The following is a 12,821-nucleotide window of genomic DNA, read 5'->3' as shown; positions in this document are numbered from 1 at the left end:
AGTGGTATCATATAATATTTGTTTTTCTTGATCTCTCTTACTTCACTTAGTATGAGTTGTTAGGGGAAGCACACTGACTGAAACTGCCCACCCAGGCTGGGTACCACAGTAACCATTTGCATGAGTTGTTTTACGACAGGAGGTCCTGGTAAGGAACACGGAACTAATAAGCCACCACCAACCGGAAGAGTTCGGGAAAGGTCAAAAGGAGACACCACATGTCCGACCACCTCCCAGAATCCTTCTCTCTGGCATCCATCTTGGCTGAACAAGGTGTGCACCACCAGGAAGGACCCTGAATCAGAATGATTGGCTAAAGACAACCCGGAAACTAATCCCATCACCATAAAACCTGAGACTGGGAGCCAATCGGCAGAACAGTTCTCCTGGGTTCCCTTACCTACTGCTCTCCACCCGGGTGCCCTTTCCTAATAAAATCTCTTCCTTTGTCAGCACATGTGTCTCTTCAGACAGTTCATTTCCAAGTGTTAGACAAGAGCCTAGTTTTGGGCCCTGGAAGGGGTCCTCCTTCCTGCAACAACCTTGCTATTATATAACATTTCTATGACTTATTCATTATGTAGGTAGAAGTTTGTGCATTTTTTACCCTCTTTACCCATTTCACCAACTACCACCTCTGTCTCTCTGGTGACCACCAATCTGTTCTTGAGTTTGGAGTTTGTTTATTTGTTTGCTCTTTAGACTTCACATAGAAGTGATATCATATAATATTTGTCTTTCTCAATCTCTTACTTCACTTAGTATGATAATCTCTAGGTCCATCCATGATGCCACAAATGGCATTATTTCATTCTTTTTTATGACTGGGTAGTATAACACAGCTACTATATCCATTCATCCATTGGTGGGCATTTAGGTCGTTTCCATAGCTTGGCTATTGTTAGTAGTGCTGCCATGAACATGGGGGTGCATATATATTTTTTTGAATTTGTTTTCATTTTCTTTAGATAAATAACCAGAAGTGGAATTGCTGGATCATGTGGTGGTTCTATTTTTAAGTTGTGCTGTTTTTCATAGTGACTGCAGCAATTTACATTCCCACTAACAGTACCCAGAGTTCCCCTTTCTCCAAATCCTCACAACATTTCTCATCTTTTTGCTGATAGCCATTCTAACAAGTGTGAGATAATATCTCTGTGATTTTGATTTGCATTTCCTTGATGATTAGTACTACTGCACATCTTTTCATGTACTCATTGGCCATCTGTATGTCTTACTTGGAAAAATTTCTATTCAGATCTGTTTTTTAAAAAAATTTTATTGGTGTATCATTTATTTTCCTTGTTTTTTAAGTTGGATTGTTTGTTGTTTTGCTATTGAGTTATATGACTTCTTAATGTATTTTCAGTGTTCACCCTGTATCAGATATATGATTAGCAAATATATTCTCCCATCTGATACACTGCCTTTTCATTTTATTGATAATATCCTTTGCTGTACAGAAACTTTTTAGTTTGAGGTAGCCCCACTTTTTGCTTTTGCTGGTTTCACTTTTGAAGTCAGATCCAAAAAATCATTGCCAAGATATCAGGGAGCTTACTGCCTATGTTTTCTTCTAGGAGTTTCATGGTTTCAGGTATTACTTTCAAGTCTTTAATCCATTTGGAGTTGATTTCTTTGTACAATGTTAAGACAGTGATCTTGTTTTATTCTTTTGCATGTGGCTGTCCAGTGTTCCCAGCACCACTTATTAACGGGACTGTCCTTTTCACATTGTTTATTCAGGGTGCCTTTGTTGTAAATTAATTGACCATATATGCATCGATTTATTCCTGGGCTCCCTGTTATTCCTGGGCTCCCTATTGTGTTCCACTGGTCTGTGTGTCTGGTTTTATGCCAATACCATACAGTTTTGATTACTATACTTTTGTAATGTATTTTGAAATCAGGATGTGGACCGTGATGCCTCCAGCTTTGTTCCTTTTTCTCAAGATTGCTTTAATCATTCGGGGTCTCTATTCCATATGAATTTCAGAATTGTTTGTTCCTGTGAAGAATGCCATTGAAATTTTGAGAGATTGCATTGACTATGTATATTTCATTGGGTAATATGAACATTTTAACAGTATTCTTAAAATCCATGACCGTGGAATATCTTCTTGTGTCTTTAGTTTCTTTTATCAGTGTCTTAACAGTTTTCAGTGTATAGGTCTTTTCACTTCCTTGGATAAATTTATTCCTAGGTATTTTACTTTTTGGTGCAATTGTAAATGGGATTGAATTCTCAATTAAATGGGATTTAATTTCTAACACAGTAAATATCAGTAGGATAATCCACATAAATGAAAGTGGTTTGGAGTGCTCCAAAAGTTTGAGAACTGCTAGTTTAAGGAAATGTCTACGCACAGAGGCTAGTTTTGTTTTCATTCTTGCCCAGTTAAATTCAGTCACCTTGATCTTATGGAAGTTTGGCTGTAGGCTTTGTTGAGCAGATCTATTTCAGTTTACCTGAGACCAAAGACTTAATCTTTATTTCTGGGTTTTCAAGGGAAGCCCAACTTGTTCAAAAAGCCCCTTTACCTTGATTCAATCTCTGGCACTGATCAGCTACTGAGATGTCTGTTCATATCTTTTTCTTTCAACTGTTGTTTTCCCCCTGGACTCCTTTGAGCTTGGTTCTGCACATGCACCCCTTAGGGGCCACTTAGGGATTTGAGATGAATTTATATGCAGATTTGGAGTCTCCCTCCCTGTGGCTTTCTCCTCTCTCCAGTCTCCTCCTAGATTTCTAGCCTCTCCATAGCTGCCCTCTGAATGGCCTAGTGGTTTTCCCTATGTTCTTCAATATAAGTCAGAATTTTGCAATAAGGAGTTCATGATCTGAACCATAGTCATCTCCTGGTCTTGTTTTTGCTGACTGTATAGAACTGCTTCATTTTTGGCTGCAAAGAATATAGTCAGTCTGATTTCGGTCTTGATCATATGGTGATATCCATGTGTAGAGTCTTCTGTTGTGTTGAAAAGAGGGTGCTTGCTATGACCAGTGTGTTCTCTTGGCAAAACTCTGTTAGCCTCTGTCCTGCTTCATTTTGTACTTCAAGGCTGAACTTGACTATTACTCTACATATCTCTTGACTTCCTACTTTTGCATTCCAGTGCCCTATGATAAGAAGGGCGTCTCTTTTTGGGTGTTAGTTCTAAAAGGTCTGGTAGGTCTTCATAGAACTGTTCAACTTCTGCTTCTTCAGCATTAGTGGTTGGGGCATAGACTTGGATTACTGTGATACTGAATGGTTTGCCTTGGAAATGAACAGAGATCATTCTGTCGTTTTTCAGATTGCACCCAAGTACTACATTTTGGACTCTTGTGTTGACTCTGAGTGCTAGTCCATTTCTACTAAGATTCTTGCCCACAGTAGTAATGGTCATCTGAATTAAATTCACCCATTCCTATCCATTTTAGTTCACTGATTCCTAAAATGTTGATGTTCATTCTTGCCATCTGTTTGATTGCTTCCAATTTACCTTGATTCATGGAACTAACATTCCAGTTTCCTATGCAATATTGTTCTTTACAGCATTGGACTTTACTTTCACCACCAGACACATCTAGAATTTGGTGTTGTTTCCACTTTGGCTCAGCCTCTTCATTCCTTCTGAAGATATTTCTCCTCTCTTCTCCAGTAGCATATTGGACACCTACTGACCTGGGGGATTCATCGTTCACTGTCATATCCTTTTTCCTTTTCATACTATTCATGGGGTTCTCAAGGCAAGAATGCTGAAGTGGTTTGCCATTCCTTTCTCCAGTGGACCACGTTTCATCAGAACTCTCCACCATGACCTGTCCATCTTGGGTGGCCCTACATGGCATGGCTCATAGTTTCACTGAGTTAGGCAAGGTTGTGGTCCACGTGATCAGTTTGGTTAGTTTTTTGTGGTGGTGGTTTTCATTCTATCTGCCCTCTGATGGAGCCTTGGCCCAATTAAGACTGCAGCCTTCTGCTTGAGTTCCATGTCCAATGCACCAAGCAAATGAAGGAGGCTTCAGAGTAAAAGCCAGCTAAATGTGTATGCTTCATCCAGTGTGCTTCATTCTTTGAGGGTCGTATCTTCTCTAATTTTTGCCTGTTTTTGGTCGAAATCCAATGAACTCAGGTGACTTTTTTTTCCTGTATTTTTCCAGATTTATAATCATCATCAAGGAGAGGTAGTGTGGTATAAGCTGCACTGCTGTGAAATGAAATGGAGTTATTGTCTTCTCTCATATTTGAACCAAGATCAACAGGTCGTGTCCTGATCTGTAGGGACACAACAGAGTCAATACCAGGTCATTGAAAAATGTGTCCTCCTCTAGCTGTGCAGTGTTCTATAAACTATTTTCCCACAATCCTCATACTGATTCCCACCTAATATTGTTCTATCTATGTGCTTCTGATGTTGGGCTAACATAATCTTCTCACAGTTTACCCCTTCCTCTTTGGTAGTTAGTCATCTATCCAACATCCTTGGCTCACACTGGCATTTTGTGATTAATTCACATCATTATATATGTCTTTCTAAAGGATGCTTTCTGCTTTTTGACCATTTACATCGGTGTGGACTTACAGTTCCAGTTGACATTAATCGTTATTGTGTTTTTGGTATTCAGTTAGCCTTTACTAGCTCTTTCTTCAGGGTAACTAATTTATTCCTTTATCTTTTTACTCAAATTTTTAATTGAAGCATAATTTACCTATGATGAAATGCACATATTTAAAGTGTAGGGTTGGATGTGTTTTGAAAGCTGTGTCAGTTCAGTCACTCAGTCGTGTCCGACTCTTTGCAACCCCATGGACTGCAGCACGCCAGGCCTCCCTGTCCATCACACTCCCGGAGTTTACTCAAACTCATGTCCATTGATTTGGTGATGCCATCCAACCACCTTATCCTCTGTCGTCCCCTTCTCCTCCCACCTTCAATCTTTCCCATCATCAGGGTCTTTTCCAATGAGTCAGTTCTTCGCATCAGGTGGCCAAAGTATTGGAGTTTCAGCTTCAACATCTGTCCTTCCAATGAATATTTAGGACAGATCTCCTTTAGGATGGACTGGTTGGATCTCCTTACAGTCCAAGGGACTCTCAAGAGTCTTCTCCAATGCCACAGTTCAAAAGCATCAATTCTTCGGCGCTCAGCTTTCTTTATAGTCCAACTCTCACATCCATACATGACTACTGGAAAAACCATAGCCTTGACTAGACAGACCTTTGTTGGTAAAGTAATGTCTCTGATTTTTAAGACTGCTGTCTAGGTTGGTCATAGCTTTACTTCCAAGCAGTAAGCATCTTTTAATTTCATGACTGCCATCACCATCTGCAGTGATTTTGGAGCCCCCAAAAATAAAGTCTGCCACTATTTCTGCTGTTTTCCCATCTATTTGCCATGAAGTAATGGGACCAGATGCCATGGTCTTAGTTTTCTGCATGTTGAGCTTTAAGCCAACCTTTTTACTCTCCTCTTTCACTTTCATCAAGAGGCTCTTTAGTTCTTGTTCGCTTTCTGCCATAAGGGTGGTGTCATCTACATATCTGAGTTTATAGATATTTCTCCCGGCAATCTTGACTCCAGCTTGTGCTGTATACATCCATGTAACCCACATCCCTATCAAGACGGAACATTCTTACACCCCGTGATGTTTCCCTTATGCTTCCTTCCAATCAGTTTCTCCCCAATGGATGAAATCACTGTTGTGCTGATTTCTGTCACTACAGACTAGTTGTGTCTGTTTGCAAATTTCATATAAATGGAATTATACAATGTGTGCTCATTTGGGTCAAGCTTTCATTCCAGATGATTTTGAATGTCACACATATCAGTAGTTTATTGTTTTTACTGCTGAATTTTATTCTGTCTTGCTGGTTTATACATTCTCTTGGGCCATTTCCAGTAGGGGTTATGATGAGTAAAGCTTAAAGCCTTTTAGTGTATATGCATTTTTTGTTCCCAAAAGAACAGCATGTATACTATCTATGGTGAAACAGATCACCAGCCCAGGTGGGATGCATGAGACAAGTGCTCGGGCCTGGTACACTGGGAAGACCCAGAGGAATCGGGTGGAGAGGGAGGTGGGAGGGGGGATCGGGATGGGGAATAAGTGTAAATCTATGGCTGATTCATATCAATGTATGACAAAACCCACTGAAATGTTGTGAAGTAATTAGCCTCCAACTAATAAAAAAATTTTAAAAAAAAATAAATAAATAAATACCAGGGAGTGAGACTGTTGGGTCATAGGGAAGTTGTATAAGAATTTACCATTTTTCTAAAGTACTTTTACCACTTCACACTCCTACCTGCAGTGTATGAGAGTTGCAGTTGTTCTACCTCTGATCAACACTTAGTCTTTTTAAAATTTTAACCACTCAAAAGTTTTTTTTTAATATATGTTTGTTTAGACTGTGCTGGGACATTGTTGTTGCACATAGGCTTTTCTCTAGATGTGGAGAGTGGGAGCTACTCTCTAGTTGTGGTTCAGGAGCTTCTCATTGTGGTGGCTTCTTTTGTTGCGAATCACAGGCTCAGTAGTTGTAATGCATGGGCTTAGTTGCACTGCGGCCTGTGGGATCTTCCTGGCCCAGGGATCCAAACTGTGTCCCCTGCATTGGCAGGATGATTCTTAACCACTGGACCAGCAGGGAAGTCCACTCAAACGTATTTTATTGTAGTTTTCATTCTTCATTTCCCTGATGACTAAAGATGTTGAACATCTTTTCATATGCTATTGACCATTCATATGTCTTCTTTTTGAACTGATTAAATCTTTCACTATTTTGTTATTTATATTTTATTATTGATTTGCAGGAGATCCTTATCTTCACTTAAGACAAAATATTACCTGTTACCTCTGAAACCATTCCTACCTTTTAACAGTAAGGAGATGTCTCAGGATCCCTTTTGAGTTTTCCTGCCCCACAGATGGAACCAACTGCAGTTGACCCTTGAACAACATGGATTTGAACTGTGTGCATCCAAATATATGTGTTTTTTTCAATAGCAAATACTAAAGAACTAAATGGTTTGAGGTAGGTTGAATCCAGGGATGCAGAACCACAGACACAGGGGCCCACTTTCCCACTTTAAAGTTATATATGGATTTTGAACTGTGTGTGTCAACACCCCTAGCCCCTATGTAGTTCAAGGGTCAGCTGTACTATGGAATCCTGTCACTTTCTTGTGACAACTCATGATGACTCGTGTAACCTTTCTTAGACCCTGAAACAGGAAGAGCTGGGCCCAGCCCTCACCATAGGTTCATTCTGGCCTTGGTAGGGCCCTGGCTCTTCCTGCCTTGGAGTCTGGGATGAAATACTTGGAAATTACTGTGTGGGTCACTTCTGGCACCAAAGCATTGTACCCTAAAATGGGAACATCAAAGCTGTCAGATTCATCCATGCTTATTTCTATAATCCTTCAGTTATAAGCCTGAGATGTCTTACCAATCTTCTCACTAGTCTTCCTTTGTCCTGTCATTCTCATACTGCTGTGAGTGTTCCCTGGCTGAACTCTTCCCCCAGACTTTCTTTGATGCCTTCCGGTCCACTACCATGTGTGGGCACGCACACACATGTGCATGCGCACACACACACACTTCATAGTAAATTAGTCTTCCTATATCTTTGGTATCTTTTCAGGACAATCCTGAGTAAATCCTGACTTTATCCTGCATCACTTTTCCTAGAGGATATTGTTCTTTGTTCCATACTTCAGTATTTGTTGGTTGAGAGGCACTGTCATTATCATTCCAATTCTCCACTGTCCTTTCTAATTCTTCATTTTTAACCTAACCTAAGCAAAAGACTTTCTCTGAGATTCCTGCCTCCTAACATATGACTTCCATCACCTCCCCTTACAACCACCTATCTACATTACATTCAGTTCTCCACGCTTACATAAGCCTTTGGAACTTGAATCTCATTTATCTTCTCTGTCTTCAATCTTGCCAAGAGGACTTATCATATGGACAACCCATCCACCTCTCTAACATCACAATTCCAAGGATGTTTTCCTCCATTCTCTGTCATCACCTATTTTCTAAATGCCGCTTATCTTTTATTGACTACATTCAATCTTCAACCACCTGGGGATCACCAGCCCTTCCATATATTTGTTCAATATATTAGTGCTGTTGCTGTCCTTATTTCTTTTCAGACTGATCCAGGTCGTTGGTCATCACATTTTCTCAGTCCTACAATATACCTCGCTCACCCTTGTCCTTTCACCACACCTTTAGCACAACCCTCCACCCCTAGATCAGTTCTCTAACATGCCATCTCTCGTCCTCTAACTGGATGATGAAGCATTGCTGACAAATAAATGCTCATTTGTGCTGACTGGTTTCAGTATGGCTTATAAGATATTTTTCCAAGAGGTACTTAAATATCTCTGTTAACTATTGAATTTCAAGGAAGTCAAGTCCAACAAGTCCAGTGTTTGAAGACTACAATTTTTATTTTGCTATCAGTATCACTCAAGATCAAGTTTCAGAAAATAGAATCTATTTCAGCTAAACAGAAAGGATTCCTCATCATCTAGAGGTGAAGGATGAAGAAATAGGCTGTATGCTGAACTTGGTGAACACCTCCCCAAGCCACTTGGGACTGCCAAAGGAGCTGCCAAGAAACCAGAAAATCAGGAATTTGCCTACCAGATTGAGAAGGTACTAGTAGATTTGCTTGTTCTAGAACCATTCCATTCTTGCCACCATCAAGAAATCATGGTCCCAATTAAAAAGCTGCCATCAGTTATTGGCAAAAAACCACACTGTCTCAGCCACAGTCTAGAATAATGTCCATGCTCTGCATTTTTCTCTTTCCACACATTGATTTAGTTTCAAAACCAAGTCACACTTTGAGTGCATGGGACTGATGGAATCTGTTTCGTTTTTCAATTTTCTATTGAAGTAGAGTTGATTTACAATGTTGTGTTAATTTCTTTTTCAAACTCTTTTCCATTATGGTTTCTATTGAATATAGTTCCTGTGTTATACAGTAGGGCCTTGTTACTTATCCATCCTGTATAAAATAGCTTACATATGCTAACCCCATACTACCACTCCATCTCTCACCCCCACCTCCCTTGCCTGATAGTTTTCATCAAACTACAGCTGCAGTGGAATCTGGGGAATATAATTTGTCTTTCTTCATCTGCATGCTAAAAAGGGTTGACTACATATTAAGCAGACCTATCTACATTATTGACCACACTACCCCTATCCTAAAGATCACCGAATGATTCTCTAATATAAAAGTGTTTAGATGCTGTAGAAGCCAGCCTTCAAATTGTCTCTCCCCACCATGATCCTCACCTCTTGGTATCCATACACTTATATATCCCCTTCCCTCACTGAATAGGGCTGACGTGTGTGAGGTCTAGGATTCCTTGGAAGTAACTGCGTCTCCTGAGGCTAGGTCATAAAAGATATTGTCACTTCTACTTTGTTCTCTCTTGGATCACTTCCACTGGAAGAAGCCACCACCATGTTATGAGAACACTCATGCCACTCAAGAGGCTCATGTAGGGAATAATAGAGGCCTCTTCCAACAACCAATACCAACTTGCCAGTCATGTGAGTGAGTCTCCATGGAAGTGGATCCTCCAGCCACCAAGCCTTCACGTGACTGCAGCCTCGTGAGAGTGTACAAACTGGAATTGTTCGACTAAGCTGCTCTCAAATCCATGACCCACAATGTGAGAGAGAATAAACGTTTCTTGTGACGTCACTAAGCTTTGGGGTAATTTTCAATGCATGAATAGACAGATGCGCAATATGGTTACCAGCATGTCAGTCATTAATCTTATTTTCAATGTGCTTTAGATGATCTCATTGCCTTTTTTTCCTCCTTCATTCCCCACTGCATTCATCTAAGTTGAAGTCCCGGCATTGAAGGCCTGTAGAGATGAAATCTGCAGTTCTCTGAGAATGGCCTAGATTCTTTCACCTTCTGGTTCAGCCTTCGCTAGCCAGCAGCTCCTACTAGACCTGCCTCCCACAAACAATTATATGTGGACAAAATATACAAAATAGCTACCTGCAGGAACTGGGAGAGTGACCAAAATGCAGGCAGATACTGGAGGGCAGTCATCAGATGGAAGAGGGCACGTATACTAGGTGAGTCATCAGGGTCTGCTGGGTTTTGTGTAAGGGCTGGTTGCTGTGTGCACCAGGCTGGTCTTAGGGAGGAGGCTTTACTGAAGATAGTCTTAAATGGTTTGAAGAGCCACCAGAGATGGAAAGAGCGACCATGGCAACTGAGAAGTCAGAAGGGAAATCTCAGAAAGGAGATAGCCAAAGATAGGGAGCAAGAAGGGGAGCTCCTGATTCTATGTGTAAACCTGCGTTTCTCACAGATCACTGTGCCACTCATATGCAGGTGAGGAGTGGGGGGCAGGTGCCAAGTAGCCCAGTGAACTTTAAAAGAACTGAACTGAGACTCCAGCTGCTATCTACCAAAGCAGAGTCTGAATTCAGCCAATTTAATGGCCTGCGCCTTCATTATACACACACACATGCATGCACATTTGTAAGGGTGCTGCTGTGCCAAACGGTGTGACCAGGCATAACTGAGGATTGTTTTTCTGGGGTCCAAAAGGCACATAGACATATCCTGTAAGATTTGCTGTGAGCACCCAGTCCTCTAGAAGACAGCCTATTGTTTTGAAATGGCCCCAAAATTTGTTGTAGGGTATGTATACAGATGCATGCGTGCATCTATGTACTTATTTTTTATTGAACAAATCTGACATATAGCATTTTGTGGATTTAAGGTGCTATTATATTTAAATATTGCAATATGATTGCCATTGTAGCAGTATTTATCACTTTATATAATTTTAGTATATATTATTTGTCTGTATTCATTATACTGTGAATTAAATGTCTATGGTTTATTTACTACTCATTACAAGTTTGTGCCCTTAAACAACATCAGTTTTATGCTCCACCCACTGGTAATCACCATTTTACTCTAGACTTTACATGGTTGACTTTTTAAATTTCCACATATAAGTGATATCACGCAGTACTTATTTTTCTCTGGTTTCTCTTCCTTGGTATAATATGCTCAAGGTCTATTCATGTTGTCACAGAGAGCTGGATATCATCCTTTCTCATGGCTGCATAGTATTCCATTATGTATACATGCCACATCTTTTTTCCATTCATCTGTTGATAGGCATGTGGCTTATTTTCATATCTTGGCTATAGTTGTTAATTCTGCAATAAACATGGGTGTGCCTATTATCTCTTCAAAATCCTGTTTTCATTTCCTTTGGGTAAATACATGGAAGGGGGGTTATTGGATTATATGATGGATCTATTTTTAATTTTTTTGAGGAACCTTCATATTTTTCCATAGTGGTTGGACTAATTCCCTTTCACCACATCCTCACCAGCATGTGTTGTCTCTGTCTCCTTTGACGACAGGCATTCTAACAGGTATGAGATAACTATTTGTTGTTTTGATCTGGATTTTCCTGCGGAATAGTGAACTGAGCATCTTGTCATGTGCCTCTTGGCCATTTTGATGTATTCTTTGGAAAAATGTCTATCAGATTTTCTGTCCACTTAGTTTGGTATTGTGCTATTGAGTTGAATAAGTTCTTTATGTATTTTGGATATTAATCTCATATCAGCTCTGTGATTCGCAAATATTTGATTATTTGCTGTGAAAAAGTTTTTGAGTTTGATGATTTTGCTTTTGTTGTTTGTCCTTTTGGTGCCATGCCAGAAAAAAAACATCATTGCCAAGTCTAGTATCAGGAAGCTTATTCCCTATATTTTATTCTAGAAGTTTCATGTTATTCCAGATTCTCCTGGCCTGTAGCTTCTTCTGAGAAACCCACACTAATTCAGCTTCACTGGTGGCTCAGGTGGTAAAGAATCTACCTGCAATGCAGGTAGATCCCTGGTTCGATCCCTGGATTGGAAGATGCCCTGGAGAAGGAAATGGCAACCCATTCCAATATTCTTGCCTGGAGAATCTCATGGACAGAGGAGCCTGGCAGGCTACAGTCCATAGGGACGCAAAATGTCAGACACGACTGAGTATCTAATATACCCTAATATGGGAGGGTGGTCCTTTGTGGGCTACTCTCATCTTTTACCTAGCTGCCTTTGAAATCCTTTTTCATTGACTTTTGACAGTTTTATTATAATGTGTCCTGGAGAAAGTCTTTTTGCATTGAGATGATAAGGTTCTATTAGCTCCGGGGACTTGTAAATACAGTTCCTTGTCCAGATTTGGGAAGTTGTCAGCTACTATTACTTTAAGCCCTCTGCCTGCTTCTCCCTTTCTTCTTCTTCTGGTATACCCATTAATCTTAACTTTCTCCTTTTTATACTCATTTCTAAATTCCAATCCTCAAGCTTATTTATTCTCTTTCCCATCTGATCTCTATTTCAACTGCTTTCTGATACATTTTTTTCTTATTTCTCAACTCTTTATAGAATCGCAGTCTCTTTGGTGAAATAGTCCTGTTCGTTCATTTTATTCCTGAATTCACAGAAGTGCTGTTTTGATTTCTTTGTTAGATTGCAATATTATATATCTTTGGCCTCAGTTGCTGGAGAACTGTCATCTTTTTGTGATACCATGTTACTATGAGTTTTTTCTTTCATAGTGTTTGAGAGCCTCTGCTGCCTTGTTTGTCATAGGGAGCACCTTTCTTATTTAGGTAAGATTTTGTTTACTTCCTTTCAGATTAGTAGTTAAGAGCCTTCCTTCTGCTTTCCAGAAGGTGGCGCTATAGCAAAAGTTTTAGTCCTCATTAGCGGAATCAACTCCCTACTAGGGTAGGGAGTGTACATAGGGAAAAAAACAATG

General features: G+C 40.1%; 1 protein-coding gene across 1 annotated transcript in view; it reads left to right on the top strand.

Annotated features, from left to right (window-relative positions):
• The window catches only part of SYTL5 (synaptotagmin like 5), a 171,210-nt gene that overhangs the window by 157,893 nt on the left and 496 nt on the right, over window positions 1–12,821 (top strand). The window lies entirely within an intron of this gene.

This window comes from Cervus elaphus, chromosome X (assembly GCF_910594005.1).
Source record: "Cervus elaphus chromosome X, mCerEla1.1, whole genome shotgun sequence".
In the NCBI taxonomy this organism is placed as follows: domain Eukaryota; kingdom Metazoa; phylum Chordata; class Mammalia; order Artiodactyla; family Cervidae; genus Cervus; species Cervus elaphus.
Note: the sequence above shows the minus strand (reverse complement) of the source record. Positions and strands in the feature narration are given on the sequence as shown.